The sequence below is a fragment of the Tamandua tetradactyla genome, chromosome 7 (assembly GCF_023851605.1).
Source record: "Tamandua tetradactyla isolate mTamTet1 chromosome 7, mTamTet1.pri, whole genome shotgun sequence".
In the NCBI taxonomy this organism is placed as follows: Eukaryota; Metazoa; Chordata; class Mammalia; order Pilosa; family Myrmecophagidae; genus Tamandua; species Tamandua tetradactyla.
The window spans coordinates 168,778,024-168,796,638 of NC_135333.1; the positions used below are offsets into that span (position 1 = coordinate 168,778,024).

Genomic DNA, 18,615 nt, shown 5'->3' on the forward strand with positions numbered 1-18,615 from the left:
ATGAGGGACAGCAAAGGTACCAAGTGATTTTTCCACCACTTTTTCCAATAGATTTATTATTATTATTATTAATTATTATTATTATTATTAATTATTATTATTATTATTAAAGTTTTTTGGGGGGGGTGGTGTTGGTGCATAATCTTGGAATTGAACCCAGGTCTCCCTCATGAAAGGTGAGCATTTTACCACTGAACCACCCATGCACCCTTCTTATTATTGTTTTTAAATTATAAAGGTTGTAGGTTTACAGAAAAACATGTAAAAAATACAGCATTCCCATATTTCCCCTTATCACTGACACTTTTCTGTAGTGTGGTACTTTTGTTACAGTAGAAGAAAGAATATTAAAATGGTACTATTAGTAGAGTCCATAGTTTATATTAAGTGTATTTTCCCCATGTATCACCCATTGCTGACAACTTGCATTGGTGTCATACATTTGAGTGTTATTGAAAGAACACTCTTTTATTTGTACTATTAACCACAGTTCACCTTTCATGGGTGTTATACAGTCCCATGTTTTATCTTCTAGCTTTCATCGTAATAATATAAACAATGCCAAACTTCCCCTTTCAACCACATTCACATACATTTAACCCAGACTGCTAATTATACTCACAATGATGTGCTACCCTTGCCACCAACTATTTCCAAAACTTTACAATCAGTTTAAAGAGAAATTTTGCACAAATTATGTATCAGTTCCTCTTTCTCTAGTCCCGATCTTTCCTCTGATAATCTATATTCTAGATTCTAACTCTATAAGTTTGCTTATTATAATTAGTTCATGTCAGTGAGATCATACAATATTTGCCCTTTTGTGTGTGGCTTATTTCACTTAGCAAAATGTCCTCAAGGTTCATCTATGTTTTGCATGCATCAGGACTTCATTCCTTTTTACAACTGAATAATATTTGTGGATATGTGTGTGTGTGTGTGTGTGTGTGTGTGTGTGTGTGTGTGTGTGTGTGTGTGTATATATATATATACATACACCATGTTTTGTTTATCCATTCATTGGTTGATGGACACTTGGATTGCTTCCCTCTTTTGGCAACTGTTAATAATGCTGCTATGAACATCAGTGTGAAAATATCTGTTCAAGTCTCTGCTTTCAATTCTTCTGGGTATATTCCTAATAATGGGATTGCCTGGTAAGGGTAATTTTATATTTACCTTCCTAAGGAACTGCCAAACTCTCTTCTGTAGTGGCTGCATCATTTTACATTCCCACCAGAAATGAATGAACATTCCCAGTTCCCCACATACATTCTAAAACACTTATAATTCTGTTTTTTTTAAATATAAACATTTTTTTTCATGGGCAGCCTCCGGGAATCGTCTCCAGCACACCAGTGAAAATTCTGCCACTGAGCCAATGATGCATCCCCTGAAACCATTTTAATGGGTGTGAAATGATATCTCATTGTGGTTTTGAGTTCCATTTCCCTGATACCTAAGTGTTGTTTATCATCTTTTCCTGTGCTTTTTAGCCATTTGTATTTCCTCTCTGGAAAAATGTCTATTCAAGTCTTTTGACCATTTTTAAATTGGGTTGCTTGTCTCTTGTTGTCGAGTTGTAAGATTTCTGTGCATATTCTGGATATTAAACTCTTATCAGATATATGGTTATCAGATATTTTCTCTCATTCTGTTGGTCTTTTTTTCACCTTAGCAACAAAGTCTTTTGATGCACAAAAGTTTTCAGTTTTGAGGAGATCCCATTTATCTATTACTTCTTTTATTGCTTAGGCTTTGGGTGTAAAGTCTATGAAACCATTGTCTAACATGAGACACTGAAGGTTCTTCCCTACATTATCTTCTAAGAGTTTTATAGTCCTGACTCTTCTTTTTGTAATAGTCCCGACTCTTATATTTAGGTCTTTGATCAATTTTAAGTCAATTATTGTAAAAGGTGTGAGGTAAGTGACCTCTTTCATTCTTTTGCATATGGATATCTAGTTCTCTCAACATCATTTGATGAAGACACTATTCTGTCCATATTGAGGGAACTTGGAAGCTTAGTCAAAAATCAATTGGTCATAGGTGTGAGGGTCTATTTCTGAACTCTCAATTCGATTCCATTCATCAATATATCTATCCTTGTGCCAGTACCATGCTGTTTGAGCACTATTGCTTTGCAATAAAGCTTTAGAATGAAGTGTGAGTCCTCCAACTTCATTCTACTTTTTCAAGATGTTTTCGGCTATTCAGTTCTCCTTATGCTTCAGAATAAATCTGATAATTGGCTATTCCATTTCTGCAAAGTAGGCTCTTGGAATTTCTATTAGGATTGCATTGAATCTGTAAATCAATTTGGGTAAAATTGACATCTTAATGATAATTATTCTTCTAGTCCATGAACACAGAAGATCTTTCCATGAATTTAGGTCTTTGATTTCTTTTTAGCAATGTTTTATAGTTGTCTGTGTACAAGTCTTTCACACCTTTGGTTACATTTATTCCTAAATAAATTGATTCCTTTAGTTGCTATTGTAAATGGAATGTTTACCTTGATTTCTTCCTTAGATGGCTCAGTACTAGTGTATAGAAACATGACTCATTTTTGCATGTTGATCTTGTATTCCACAACTGCTGCATTCATTTACTAGCTGTAGTAACTTTGTTGTTTATTTTTGGGGATTTTCTATATATTGGATCATGTCATCTGTAAGTAGTGAAAATTTTACTTCTTCCTTTCCAGTTTGGATGTCTTTTATTTATTTTTCTTGCCTAACTGCTCTAGCTAGAACTTCTAGTACAATATTGAGTCAAAGTGGTGAGGGGGGACATCCTTGTCTCGTTCCAGATGTTAGAGAGAAAGCTTTCAGTCTTTCACCATTGAATATAATGTCACCTTTGATTTTTTCATATATATCCTTTATCTTGAGGAAGTTTCCTTCTATTTCTATCTTCCTATGTATTTTTATCAAGAAAATATACTGGATTTTGTCAAATGCATTTTCTGCATCTATCAAGATGATCATGTGGGTTTTTCCCCTTTGATTCATTAATGTGATAGATCACATTAATTGATTTTCTTATGCTGTGTCACCTTTGTATACCTGGGATAAAATCCACTTGATCATGGGGTATAATTCTTCTAAGTGCTGTTGGATTTAATTTTGAAATTATTTTGTTGAGGATCTTTGCATCTATATTCGTTAGAGAAACTGGTCTGTGATTTTCTTTTCTTGTAATATCTTCATTTGTCTTTGATATTAAGGTGATGTTGGCTTCATAGAATGAATTAGGTAGTATTCCCTCCTTTTCAATTTTTTAGAAAAGTCTGTGCAGGATTGGTATTAATTCTGCTTGGAATGATTGGTTGAATTCACTTCTGAAGCTATCTTGTCCTTGGCTTTTCTTTGTTGGAAGATTTTTGATTACTGATTCAATCTCTTTGCTTGTGACTGGTCTGTTGAGATCTTCTGTTTCATCCAGAGTCAGTAGATTGTTAGTGTGTTCTTAGTAATTTGTCCATTTCATCCAGGTTGTCTAATTGCCTGGCATACAATTGTTCATTGTATCCTATTATGATCCTTTTTATTTCTGTGGGGCCAGAAGTAAAGTCCCCCCTTTCGTTTCTGATTTTATTTATTTGCATCTTTTCTCTCTATTTCTTTGTCCATCACCTAAGGGTTTGTCAATTTTATTGGCTTTTCAAAGAACCAACTTTTTCTTTTGTTAATTCTATCATTTTCTTATTTTCAATTTAGTTTGTTTCTTCTCTAATCCCTCTGTTATTTCTTTTCTCCTGCTCACTTTGGAACTAGTTTGCTGTTCTTTTTCTATTTCCACTAGCGTGCAGTTCTTTGGTTTTTAGTTCTTCCTTCTTTTTGGGGGGTGGTGGTGGTGGTGCATGGTTCAGGACTCAAACCTGGATTTCCTGCATGGAAGGAGAGCATTCTACCACTAAACCACCCATATACCCTCTTCTTTTTTTAATGTAATCATTATGAGCTATAAATTTCCCTCTCAGCACTGCCTTCAGTGCATCCACAAGTTTTGATGTGTTGTGTTCTTATTTTCATTTGTGTTGAGATATTTACTAATTTCCTTTGCAATTTCTTCTTTGACCCATTGATTGTTTACGAGAGCATTATTTAGCCTCCATATGACTGTGGATTTTACAGTTCTCAACCTGTTACTGATTTCCAGCTTCATTCTATTATGATCAGTAAAGATGCTTTTTGTACATTCAATCAATTTAAATTCATTGAGACTTGATTTGTGTCTCAACATGTGATCTATCCTGGACCATGAGCCATGTGGACTTGAGAAGAATGCATAGCCTGTTTTTGGGGTGCAGTGCTCTGTAAACGTTTCTTAGGTCAAATTCATTAATCATATTAATCAAGTTCTCTGTTTCCTTATCAATCCTCTGTCTAGATGTTCTATCTATTGATGATAGGGGTACACTGAAGTCTCCAACTATTATTGTAGAAACATCTGTCATTTGCCTCATGCATTTTGGGGCACCGTGGTTAGGTGCATAAATATTCATGATTGCTATTTATTTTGGTGGATTGCTCCTTTTATTAATATATAACGTCCTTCTTTGACTTTTACAACAGCTTCTGACAAATATTTGTATAGTTACTCCAGCTCTTTTTTTTTTCTGTTTTCGTATATTTTAAAAACATTTTCTTTGCTTACCCTGAGGTTTATATTACATAACCTACATTTTCTTTTTCTTTTCTTTTTTTTTTTTGCAGGGGGTGGGTGTTGCATGGTCTGGAAATCAAACCCGGCTCTCTTGCATGGAAGGCGTAACCTGCATGTTAACCTACTAATTTGAAGAGTTACAACTTGGCTTCAGTAGATACTCTGATCCCATATCCCTCTCTTTCTCCCTTAATGTTGTTTTTGTCCACACATTATCAGGAAATATGTCTTTTCTTGTTCAATTGTATTATGATTCTTACAGGAATTAAATAGCAAAGTTGTATGTTGAAGATATAGTACTATTGGGTTTTGCATTTACCCTTTTAATTAGTCTTACTGATGAGCTTCATTTCTTCACATTACTCCAAGGTACTGTCTTCTTTCTTCTCCTTTCAGCCTGCAGAAATCTCTTTAGTATTCTTGTAGGGCTGGTTTCTTGTTGACGAACTCTCTCAGTTTCTGTTTATCTGTGAATATTTTAAACTTCTGCTGTATAAAGAATTTTTGGCTGGCGGCTTTTCTCTTTCAACACCTTAAATATATCATATCATTACCTTCTTGTGTCCATGGTTTCTAATGAGAAATTGGCACTTAGTCTTATTGAGGATCCTTTGATTCTGAGAAATCACTTTTATCTTCCTGGTTTCAGAACTCTTCATCTTTGGCATTTGACACTGATTAGTATGTACCTTAGAGTAGGTCTGCTAGGATTTATTCCATTTGGAGTATGAACATGTATATTTATGTCTTTCATAAAAGTTGGGAAATTTTGAACCATTATTTCCTCAAATATTCTTTTTACTCCTTTTCCCTTCTCTTCTCTTTCTGGGGCACCTATGACATGTATGTCTGTACACTTTGTGCTGTCACTCAAATCCCTGAGACACCGCTCAATTGTTTCTGCTCTTTTCATTATGTGTTCTTCTGACTGTATTTGGTTGTCCTGTTTCTAGTTCGCTGCTTTTTCTTCTGTCCAGTCGAATGCTGTATGTCTTTAGTGTATTTTTAATCTCTACTACTGTGCCTTTCATCTCCATAATCACTATTATGTTTCTTTTCATATTTTCAAATTTTTCTTTATGCTCACACATTTTCTTCTTAATATCTTTTAGCCCTTAAAGCATATTTTCCTTCATTTTCTTGAATTGATTTTGGAAATTAGTGAATATCTTTGACTGGTTGCTCCAACTTTGAGTCACCTCTGAAGTTTTAATTCGTTCCCTTGATGGGGCCATATCTTTCTTTTATTAATATGGCTTATAATTTTTTTTCTGATGTCTAGGTGATTATCTGATTATCATGATGAGTTAACTCTGAAGGTCTGTTGTCCCCTCTTGTTTAGGGTTTTATTGTCGATTTGGCTTTGTTTTAAGGCTCTTCTTTGATGCTTGGTTGAAATTATTCTAGACCTTTAGCAAAGCCTGAGTTTAACCATTCAGAGTTTCTCAGCACTTCTTCATCTGGGTCTTGCCCTCTCACAATTTTTAAAATTACAGTTTTTTTTGTGCAAATGTTTCACCTCCAGAGAAAGCTTCATTTCCTCTGTTATTTCCCTGGGAATCTTGGTATGTTCTGTTTGTTTTTGTGCAGTATATTCTCTCCAGCTTCTATGATTTTTAAAAATTCTCTCCTTCATTCCGTGCCCCATTCTCTTTACAATTTTCATTTCTGTGAACAATCCTGTCTTATAGAAGTTCTGTGTACCTCCCCCCACCCCTTTTTTGTGAGTGTGAGGCTTTTCTGCCTCTGGTTTCCTCTCCATTAGGCATCCCACTCCAGGGAGCCAGATGGGGTCAATCCATAAAGGTCAGACATTCGGAAAAGTCTGTTTTGCATTTGGGTGGTCCAGGCAACAGAAATTGGATAGAGTCAGGATACAGCAGTTCTTGCCAGCGGGTCTACCATGGTCTCTCTTTCTCCCTGTTCCAGCCTGTGGGCCCTTTTGTGCACAGCACGCTGCATGGCTCAGTGGCTCATGTTCTGCCTTAGTCTCTGCAGACGTGGGACCCGGAACGGGACATGCATGGGGTTTTAACTCACTGCTGTGAGTGACTGCATAATCCCTGTCTGGGGCGGCAGGTATCTGGGCCGTGCTGCCTCTGAGTCACTCCCAAGCTGTGCGGACTGAGGGAGTGGGAGGGGACTGCACCGCGGATGCAGGACAGAAATTTCCTGATGTTTTTCTTTTTCTTTGGTCAGCATTTGTAGAGTCCTTCTCCAGTTCTACCAACCTCTAGAATTCTAAGCAAGTGGGATTTGTCTTTTTATTCACTAAATCCCTGGGGAGACTTTCTCATGGCATGTCTTACATTGTCAGGTTGAGATCATCATCCTCTGCCAACTGATTTTTGCAAGTTTGCTAAGTTCACTCAACAAGGGAAGAATAGTCTCTTCCACACATGGCACTGGACAACTGTGCAGAGCTGCAGCCTTGTCCATGGGTGAAAGAGAGTGTCTGAGTGTAAAGAAAGCAGATTGTAGGGGAGCCTTTTGTCTTGGGACAGACCCGGGACCAAGCTGGGTGAGCTTGGGGGGTCTCTTGATACTCTCGGAAAGAAAACTCAGAGCTCCCCAGGTAGAGCAGATTGAATTATGTAGTCCCCCCCAAACAACAACAATACACACACGTTCTGAATCTCCATACCTGCGGGTGTTAAGCCATTGTAAATACGACTTCTTAAGAGACTATTTTTAGTAAGAGTGTGGTGCGGCTGAGTGAGAGTGGCCCTTAACTGGGTTACTGGACTCCTCTATATGCAGAAGAAATTCCTACCTTTTTTTTTTTTTTAACATGGGCAGGCACCAGGAAACAAACCTGGGTCTCCAGCATAGCAGGCAAGAACTCTGCCTGCTGAGCCACTGTGGTCCAATTCTCACCATTTTTAAGTGGCTTTTTCTTGATTTTGTGTGCACCCAGTACCGCAATCCTTTAACTTTTTCTTAGAACTTTAAGAAAGTTGATTCTGCGTGGTTTTGCTTTGTGTTTTAAACTTCTAAGGGGGAACAGAACCCTGGAGCATTGTGCTCACTCATCTTGGTGGCATCGCCCTTCATCTCGTAGGTTCCTCGCACCCCCGCAGTGATCTCTAACAGTCTTTTGGCTTTGAATGCTGTCAACAGGCTGACATCTCAGTGAACACCGCCTGTCCGTTTATGTGTGTAAGGCTTATGTCAAACTTAATGTGTCTAAAAACAAACTCCTGATTTCACTCCAAACCTGCTTCCCTTACAGTCTTCTTCATGTCACTTAATGTTAACTCCGTCCTTCTAGCTGTGCAGGCCAAAATCTGTGGGATCTTCCCTCACTGCTCCTTTCTATCATACCCCACATCTAAAGCCTTAGTAAGCACTTCTCTACCCAAATCCTTTAGTGTCTCCCAGTTCCTTCAGAGTAAATATATATATGAAGTCTCTACAACGGTCTACAAGTTTCTTAATATCCCATCCCTTGTCAGTACTCACACGCTTACCTTTTGTTCTCTGACTTCTTTTCCTTCCACTCTCCTGCTCATTCACCATGATTTCAGCCACACTGGCCTCCCTGCTGTTCACTGAGCTCTCCAAGCAAGCCCCCACCTCAGAGTCTTTGCACTTGCTGTTCCCTCTGCCGGGAACAAGCCCACATTCCCCCATCTTCCAGTCATCTGCACGTTCCCTCATTCTTTCATGACTGCTCAAATGTTCATCTTATCACGGAGGCTATCCTTCACCACCCCATTTAAAAAGGACTCCGTTACCCCAGGATTCTTTATCCTTTCTTTCTGCTTTCTTTTTCTCTAAATCACTTTATCAGCCTCTAACACACTCTATTTTTACTCATTCACTTTGTTTACTGTCTGTCTCTCCTCACGGCAACATGAGCTCCATGACGGCAGATAGTCTTGCCTGTCTCGTTCACTGGTCTATCCTCAGCATGAGAATAACGTTTGGAATACAGCAGGAGCTGAAGGAACATACTCAGTACAAATGGGTGGATGAAATTTATAAATGAGGCAATTACTTTTCCAACAAAGACACTGAAGGTCAGTGAAGTCAAGTAACTTACCAAAACCACACAGTTACGGATTGGCAGGATCAGCTTTCCTATCTCCCCTTTATTTGGGGGTTGCATCTTGATGCAATGTCAGTCTGTTGCACATGCACCAAGCAAGGCTGTGGTTGAGGTGAAGGGAATCTCTGGAGCCCTTTCACCAGCTCTGAGGATCTCCATTTCCTGCCTTTCCACTTAATACCCCTCCACCATTCCATATCCTGGATACGTCCTGGCTAGACAATTTGATGTGTTTGCTAAGTGTTCTGAACTCTCAGAGGAAAGTTCTTCATATCACTCTTCCATTATTCAGGAAGTAATAAAGGCTACAGTCATAATATATAGTAAAAAAGAATGATTCACTGCTGAGCCATTGAGCCTCTGGGAATAATCCAGCATTTAGAGTAGACCGTCAGCTACGATAAGTCATGATGATGTCACAGAGGCATGTACGAATACCTCAGTGGGTTGATTTAAAAGAATATCACAATTAAATCAGTTTACCACTGAGCACTCTTCTGTCTCCAGAAGAGCTGCTCTCCATTCTGACAGCAACGTTTAAGGTAAGGGGATAAAAGGAGGTGGCAAGAGGCAGCACTCTACTCAACATACTCCATGAATGAAGAAATGATTTCAAGTTGCTACAGAGCAAATAAACATCAGTTGCACGGAAATGTTCGGAAAAAGGTCAAGCATGTTTGAAAATTTACCAAACAGGTCAGAAACAGTGTTTTGAAAATGGAATTACAGTCGGATGTTAGGCATGAGAAATAGATGAGGGCTCTCTGGGGTGATAGTGAATATATTTAATTAAAAAGTGACAGTATGGGCCATCAGCAGTCAGCACAGGCTTGAAAATGCCTAGTGGTTGGATGTGGCTAAAATAGCTCGGATGCCCTTAACCTCTATGACCCTCAGCTTGGTTTCTTCACCACAGGATGAGTTCCCACCATATATTTCTCAGTGTTACTGTCGTCGTTAACTGACTGCTACATATTAGTTTCTTGATAATAATAGGAAACCTTCGTATGTTCTATTTATATACAGGGTTTGGCAAATGCTAATTTACTAATCCCAAGATACATCATTATTGCCATCTACAGATAGACAAATTGAGGTAGAGGTTAAATAACCTTCTCAGTGTCATTTTTAGACCCAAGAATTCTGGATCCCAGGGGCTCCAAACCCATCCTGCACTACCCCCAGTGAACATCAGGGCCCTCTCCTTATCTCTGTGCTCCAGAGGGCCCCGGGTCCCTGTAATCCCCAATGTTATACTGATTCCAAGTCCAAGTTACAGGAAAATTGAGAGTGCATCAATGTCTGGCACAGAGTGATTTAGTTCTTCTCTGTATGTCTGCTCAATCGCATGAAGTGAGGAAAGAACAAACAGTGAAATTTATTTTAAAAAGGTATAATCTCAAGTTTGGAAGGCTTTTGTTTTCTTTTTTATCTGTACCAACTGAGTTACTATAAGCATTCAGAGTGGAGAGTTACTTATCCCGGTTAACGAATTGCATGATAAAAATGTACTAGAGCTCCAGTATTAGCAAGTCATGCCTGTCTGGACATCAGTTAGTAAAGCAAATCCTGCCTAAACAAAAGAGGAAGGGAATTGAAAGAACGAAAAGGGAAGGAGAGAGAACGAACATTTGCTGGGGCATCACACTTGGTGCCTGACCTTCATTATTTCATTTGATTCTCATAACAATTCAATTACTCAACAAACACTTATGGATTGCCAGACCCCATGAGAGGTGCTGGGCTTACAACATCAAGCAAATTGTGGTCCTTACTTTTTAAAGTAAAATGGAGAAAGAAAACAAGCAGAGAAGCTGTTAGCGCTCATGCTGTCCTTTGACATGAGTCAACACAGGCAATGGAATGATGCTGTGCAGGACATGTCCACCGTCCCGTGGGCAAGTGCTCCTTTCTGCCTTGGCAGCTGCTTTCTGAACTAGGCAACACCATCTTGATCCCCTCACAGAGAAGGGAGTGAACTGGGTCGATGAGGGAGAGCCTCTCCTTAGGAATTACATTTGGAATCAGGGAGAGAACTAGGCATGTGGTCATGGGAACACAAACGGAGAAGGTATTCAAAACAGTCATGGAGGAGAGGGATGCTGGCGGACTAAGTGCAAGCAAAAGCACTAAGTAAAGAGACGCGCCAAGGCAGAGGGGCTCTTCAGTAGTGCAGGAGGAAGTCCCTGGGTAGCAGGAAGAAAAACTGCTTCGGCAAGGACACAGCATGTGCTAACTAATATATGTACCACAAGTGCATCAAGATTTGTAGTATTTCTGGTTATTTTCATTAATATATTCCTGAATCAAAGGGTATGCACATTTTAAAGCACAAAGATAGCATGATTTCCCAGTCCCTTCAGTGGTATATGAGAGAATCTATTTCAGCTCATTGTACCAAAGATCATAATTTAAAAAGTTTTGGTCAACCAAATAAGAAAAGGTAGAAGTGTCAACTAAAAATTAATTTTCTTATTTACATGCGAATTTTTCATATGTTATTGGGTATTTGTATTTCTTCTTTTGTGAATTGAGCCTGTTCATGTATTTTGTCTATTTTTTCTAAGGGGGCATTTGTATTTCTCTTATTGATTTATAAGAACTCTTTATAAAACAGGACTAGTGCTCACTGACATATTCTGAAAATACTTCCATACGCTTAGTCTGTCTTTTAATTTTTATTTGAGGCACAGAAGTTTTAGTTTTTCAAGAAGTCATACTTATTGATCATTTCCTTTGTAATTTATTTCAAAGGCTCTTTTGCTTAGAAAATTGTTTTCCTTCTTTCAAGATCAGGAAAACACTCGGCTCTTTTTTTTTTCCCTCTGGTTTTGTTTTTCTTCTTATTCCAATTTTCAAAACATGTTTTCATTCTTATATTTAATGATGTTCACTTAGAATTTATTTTTGTATATTTTCATCTTCACGAAGGAAAATTTTGTACAAAAAGAGGACACAGGATTGTGTTGATCTATTCTAAGAAGACCTAAGCTAAGTTAATGTCTGTTTCCTGGTAGAGTCAATCATCAATGGCTTCTAATAACTAACGCAATGAATTGAACATAAATAGACCCATTTAAGCACATAATAAGGGGGAGCATGTGACCAAGGGCAGGACACCATCGTTTGTGTGCACTGAACAGCGCTCACTCTCCTAAATGGAAATTATGGTTACTGAATAAGAATAACTCAACATACTTAAACTCTTACAAGGAGCCAGAAACCCTTAATTCCTAAGCTCCATCTGTGCTGATTTACAATGAGATACTTAAAATCTGTACCTTCTTGACCCCAACACCCACTTCTCAATTGCTTGTCTTTCAAATCTACCTAATTAGATTTCTTTAAAAAGAGAACGCTTTGCCATTTGAGGGAATTTTTTCTTTTCGTTTTTCGTTTGCACTTATTTAAGACCCAGGGCACCTTTAACTTCAGATTTTCAAAGGGTGTCTTTCAAAGTGCGACGGTTGAATGGAAGTGGTATGATTGGTGAAGTCCTTGGCTACATCTCTAAAAATATGCAGTGTGAGGGTATATGAGATAAAGGCAAATTGTGAAGAGAGCAAAAGGCAGGGGCACACTCTAAAGAGTTACCGACCTCTAGGTATTTCCATTTTAGCAATGAGACATATCAGGGATTGGAGAAAGTCCATTAACTTAATATCAAATTCCCTGAAAGTGCTGCATAATACAGTAATTATCACATCATTTTTTCCAATGTAATGGATAGATCATGGGCATTCAGTAATAGTAAATTACATTAAGATGTAATGGAAGTATTTTTCTCAAATGATTTCTATTAATCCTGTTTTGGGAGGTATTTCTATGCCAAAACATTTTAATTTGACAGGCTTTGGGAGTATTTCAGATTTGGTATCATATTTTGCTTGTTTTACAGAGATGAAGGTAGAAACCTCTGCTATTTTCACCACTTATGGACACTCCAAACTTCCAAAGATATAAAAAAATAACCTGGACAAACAAAACTATCACAAATGGAATAGACTCAGTGGAGTGAGCCATGTTTTTAAAATTAAGATAGATAAAACTGTAACTACAACTTACTTAGGGGAACCTATATTATTTTTTGGAATATGCGACCCATTTTGAAAGCAAGTAAAAAGAAAACATAAATCAATGCTTCAAGAGGATTTGTAGTAGTTCACTGTTTACTAAATTTGATGTTTTACTAACTGGACCATGTGTCCTTCAATATGGCATTAAAAAGAAATACCTTGTTTGATTCTCCATGGTAAGCTGGAAACTATACCAGGGAGTAAACTCCTTGTTTAGACACTTCTCAAAATCTCTTCTTGCCAGGTATATGCCTTTCCTGGGAGCAGGGAATCATAGTCTGCCCGATAAGATGCTTAGGAGAATCCCCAAGGCAGTGAATTTTTAACTCTCAAAAATGAATTCTCTCAGTGGAGTACTCTTTTCCAAAGAAATCACATAAAAATTCTAAAATTCCTGGTTAATATAGGGTGGAAGTTCTGGAGATACTTTCTCAATCTGTTTTCCCTGTTGCTTAGATGGGCTTGTGCCCAAGTGATGTTGGCAGAAACCCAGAGCTCTGTGGAACACAGTTTGAAAACTACCTTGTTAAGGGTTTGGCATGTAGAAAGATTGAAGTCATCTTACCTAGTAGGTCTTATGATCCTATCTGACTTTATAAAATAAGAATCCCAGGAGGTGTCCCCGCAAGGAAGAGAAAGGGAACTATATTGTGATTCCAGTGGATTTCTGGCAGACAGCGATTTCTGATGCCCACATACAGTCTTTTCCATTAGGGAGGGACAAATTAGTTTTAGAAACTAACTGGAGGACATATACGCCAGTTTCTCTAGGGAGCACTGAGTATTCCACAAATTATACTGTGAAGCACCTGCTTCTGCTTTTATTTTCATAACTGTTGTACCAATATTATATTTGTAATATAATGGCCACTTTTGCTTACTGGTTTTGCTTACTAAACTTCAGGGGCCATGCATTTTTCATTTTTATATCTCTACTGCCTATCCCAGTAGCTGGATAAAAGCAGCCAACATTTGCTGAGCACTTATCAAGTACCAGATACTTGTTCTACATAGTTTGCATATGGTATTTTAATCAGTCCTCACATAACCTAATGAAGTGGATTCTATTGTCAGCATCTTATTTCGTAGATGAGAAAACTGAGACACAGAGATGTTGAATAGCCTAGCCTGAGGTCATGCACCTAAGAAGTGGAGGAGTAGAGGAGCTGGATTTCAAACCCAGGTACCTGCTTTTCCTACTATGCCATATAATGCCATTCAGCAATGTTTTTGAAGACTCCTCATATGTCAGACAGTGTTCTGGGTGCTGAGGATATGTAGTGACCAAAATAAAACACTTCTTGTCAAATTTATAAGGTGCTCTTAAATGTGTGTATAGTAAATATTTATAAAATGAATGAATTAATGAGGCTATTTTTCTATTGTTACTGACTAAGTCTCAGGGAGCCAAGGAAATCTTTCAAGGTAGCACAGCTAGTTGGTGGCATTGCCTAACTAAAACTCAGTTCTGTAATCGCTAATATTATACCCTCAAGTCGATTTATCTAAATTATCCAGAGCAGTCCACATCACTGGATTGGTTCTATTTTCAGAAGATTCTTATGGAAAGAGATTTCACGACTTTGGTGTTGCCTCTAATCAAATGCATGCCTGTACCAAGTCGATCACTTCTTGTTTGACTCTCTGTGCTGTATGATTCCCTTAAAAGAACCTTTAATATATGCATCACTATGACTCAGGTGCTAGATGGATGAACGAGAGTCACAGTATAATGCATACCGGGAAACGTAGTGCAAAATCACCATGTTTGTCTATCTACTCTGTTTTAGCTTTCCTTCACTCATAGGGGAATAAAGCCTTTCTGTTCATTCAGATTTTTTGAAGAAAGAACTTTCAGATATGTTACAAAGACTGGGCATCTAGGTCTGAATAAAGCTGCCAGATGTTGGTTGAGGGTGAATGTGGAGATGTCACTACTCCAAAAGCCAAGAGTATTACTGGGCACCCATAACATTCAACAAGTCCTGACCCACTTAGCACCTTCTTGCAACCAGAAATAGCTGGAGTTGGCTGACTTGGCAATTAACTCTCTCTAGAGGAATATCTTCAAACCACCGATTACAATGACTATCTTCTACCTGAAAATTTGCTGTCACAACACTTAAACACTTAGTAAATTCCACAAGTGTTAGAGAGCAATTCCTTTGGCTCGTAGAAATTGTGGGTAGAAACAAGTTAACACAAACTTAAACAAGATCAGTGTGTCTATATAATTTATTTGGCTATTGTAGAGATACAAAAATTTATTGCTAGGTTTTGTTAAAAGAATTTCTTCCTTTTCCCATCCTTTCTTCTCTTTCTTTCTTTTTTTTCAATTCCCTCCCTTCCCCCTCCTTCCTTCCATCTTTTCTTCACACCTACCTTCACACTTTCTATTTATTCAACAAACATTTAGGGAAACCTTACCATATGTCAGACATATGTCATATGCCCAACATAGCAACCAAAATACCAAGATAAAAAATCAGCAATTCCTACCCTCAAAAACTTCACAGTCTAAAGGATTGCAAAGCTACCTGACAATGGAGGCTACAGGCTCTTTCCATGATATCAGGGTCAAAGGAAGCACCTTAGATCTGGCATGGATTCCTTGGCTTTCCTTTTTTTTTTCCTTCCTTTTTTGTATGCTGTATGGCAGGGTCACATTTCATTATTTTTCCATGTGAATATTCTGCTATTGCAGCACCACTTGTTGAATTTTTTGTGTGTTTGTTTGTTTTGCTTGTTTGTTTTATGGGAAGTGCATGGACTGGGAATCAAACCCAGGACTCTGGCATGGCAGGGGAGAATTCTACCACAGAACTACCCTCACCCCCTCTCCTCTTCTTTTTTGTCACTGTCTTTTCCACCTGAAAAGACATATTACAATGTTATATTGTTTCAGGCAGCTCAGTGTGCTTTCTACAGACGCCATCAGTTATAATCACAGTCTAATGATGTTTTAGAGGAAATGCTTGACCCTTCAGGAGCCATTTCTTTATATAGGGCACACCACCCCACTCCCATCATACCATAACTAATTCTACCTTCTGACAGAGGGGTAAGCGTGTGGGATAAACTAGAAGAGTTATTAGATGGCTCACTTGGATCCATTCGCCTACTTTGGCATGCTTAGGTCGAAGCTATTGAATGAAAATGTTCACTGACAAAATTAATTTGAGGAAAATTATAAACAAAGAGAATTTCCATCCATAGAGATGGTGGCTAGAAGAATTAATTCGAAGGGATTTTTCTTTGGACATTTAATAGAACACTATTCTTCCAGAGAGCTTTAAGTCCTGGAATTGAATAAATTCCACAGTCTCAGCCAAATTTCTGTTCTTTTCAGAATGGATCTTAAACGCAAAACATCTGTGGAAAAAAAATATTTTCTTTCTACCGCCTTAAGCAAATGTGAGGACTGTCTGCGCCTAAAATTTTTATTACTTCAAGATGTCGACGAGAAAACTAAGATTCAGTTACTTCTTTCCACACATTCAGAATTACTCTGCAATTGCTTAGTGCTTATATAGTTGCCCTCAAGTGACATCTCTATTGGAGAGCTGTATTTTTCATTATTTAGAGTTTTCTCTGATTTTATTTTATGAAGTTAATATTTAATAATACCACATCACTAGAGGCATCTTTTGGCAACTTTAAAATACACTCATTTCATCCCTTTGCACAACTTAAGCCTTTTAGCACTCTCAATGTAAGGGAAGCTATCTACTTTTTAATGAGTGCGTTTCGAGCCTTTTTTCATAATTGGCATTCTTTTAGGTTTTCCTTTGGCAATAGAAATCTCTGTTCCCTGAACATTGAGTCTAATTATTCTATCAGAAAGATAAACATAACTATGTCACTGCATAAGAAAAGGAATTAAGTTGGTGTAACTATCTCTTGAGATCTTAACATGAATATTGTTTACACACATAAGTATGTTTTGATTTATTTGTGGGCCTTTGTGTAAAAATAGAAAATTTTTAGAAATTCACAGAAAAACATGCTGCTGCTTCTTGTCTTTAATAGTCAATGCCCTGAGTGTGCTGGTTCTTAAGAGAGAATCCAAAGGGGATCTTCAGTACCAAAAGATGATATACTTGTGCGAGAGAGGCTTTGATTTCATTTTTGGCCAATTATAAAACAAATGTAGTTGATAAACCCAGTTTCTTAAAGGTTTAGTTTCAAAGACTTTTGTTCTGTAATTCACACACACATGCAAAAAACATACCTCCTACCGGAATCAAGTAGGCACATTATAAATGCCTTCCCTACGGTTCTCAAATCTTGAAGCATAAGGGAATAAAAGGGAATTTGTAGAACACACTTTCTGGACAGCTGATAAAAAAGTGATTATTGATCACTTCATCAGTGCCCCTAGCCACAAACCAATATATGAAAAATATTTTTTTCTCCACCTTTAACTTTGACAACCAGGAAAGGTAGGACCATCTCTATGGCACTAGAAGTGCTTGAGCTAAAAAGGGTAGTAGCGGCTGACAGAGTTATTATTTAGTTCCCTAGACAATAGCCAATTCTCATTTTTCATCTTCCCTATTTTTCCCTAAGACAATTATTTTCTTCTAATGCCTCCCATCTCCTTGTCTTTTTTTCCCCTGCTCTTAATATCCTTGGGAGACACCAAAGAAGTAATTCATAGCTGTGCACACTAAAAATCGGTTTATGTTCTTCCTTTTTGTTCAATTCCCACTTGGGCTGCAGACAAATGGCAAACATTATAGCAAATGGAGGTTTGGTATGGGGTGCCCCTAACTTAGATGCCATCTATACCCAGAATCTCTAATTTCTGCCATTCTTTTCTCAGCACAGGAGCAAAAGGAAGAGGCAAGGACCTATTTAAAGCAGGGAGGAGAAGATAAGCCATCATTACAGTGCTTAGATATCATGTAGCTGCTAACTTTTTGGAAAGCCTGTGACATAATTTCAAGATCAAAGGAGCCAGGATTCCTTCCATATTGCTACTTTTCACAGTACCAACTGGTAACCTTCCACTGGCTAATTGCAGTGCCATTTAAAATATTTATTTATTTCTATGTTCAATAAAGCAGACAATACAAGTTTCAAGAATGTAATTCTTTCCTTAGGGGAGACTCTCTTTCTCTTTCCCTCTTTTTCTATTTCCTTCTATACATAAAGACTATATTTGCTCTTGAGCATACATACTAACTCCAAGTGGTTTTTGTGTATTGATTTTAGAAACCCAAGTAGCTTCCCCCAAACCACTCTCTTTCCCTCTCTATTTTGACGTCCATTGACCAATTTCACCTCATTCTTGTATGCCATTAACCCAAGACACATTGCATATAATGCAAATGTTGAATTAGCATAGTTTATTTTGTTTTGAGGTCTTGCAATCCCTCCTGCTAATTCCTAGGTTGCCTTATGCTGTCAGAAGAAAATTTCCTTCTATAAGAAAGGGTTAAGAATTATTGGAAAAGAATTCAGTATCAAGACTTGTTCCTTAATCAACTGATTTTATAGCTTCCATCACATTGGGAAACTACCCTCTCCCCCAAACTGAGACATTTATTTTGAAATAGATAATCAAATAATAGTGCAGACTAATTTCCATAGTTTAACGAATAGCATGACAAACTACATTATCTGCTAATGCAAATGCTGAGCTTGGTCCACGAACAATTAAATATGCAAAGTCCAGACACAGGCACAGGAGACAAAAAAAGTGATTGCTTAAAATTTTCCAAACCTAAGTGACTTATAACACACAAAATATGACCCATTATGTTCAGTTGATACTTTCTTTGTTAAGAGTAATGATCTATGGCAGAATGGCAA

At 37.8% G+C, this 18,615-nt stretch overlaps 1 long non-coding RNA gene across 4 annotated transcripts; it reads left to right on the forward strand.

Moving 5' to 3' along the window:
• Positions 1-9,065: 9,065 nt before the first annotated feature.
• On the forward strand, positions 9,066-17,861 carry LOC143642848 (uncharacterized). 4 transcript variants are annotated; one of them, XR_013155952.1, is made up of 3 exons: positions 9,066-9,418; positions 13,873-13,981; positions 17,624-17,861. It is a non-coding gene; the product is annotated as an uncharacterized LOC143642848 (long non-coding RNA). The 4 variants fall into 4 exon arrangements; XR_013155953.1 differs by having other exon boundaries at positions 13,888-13,981; XR_013155951.1 differs by having other exon boundaries at positions 9,066-9,264.
• The last annotated feature ends 754 nt before the right edge of the window (positions 17,862-18,615 follow it).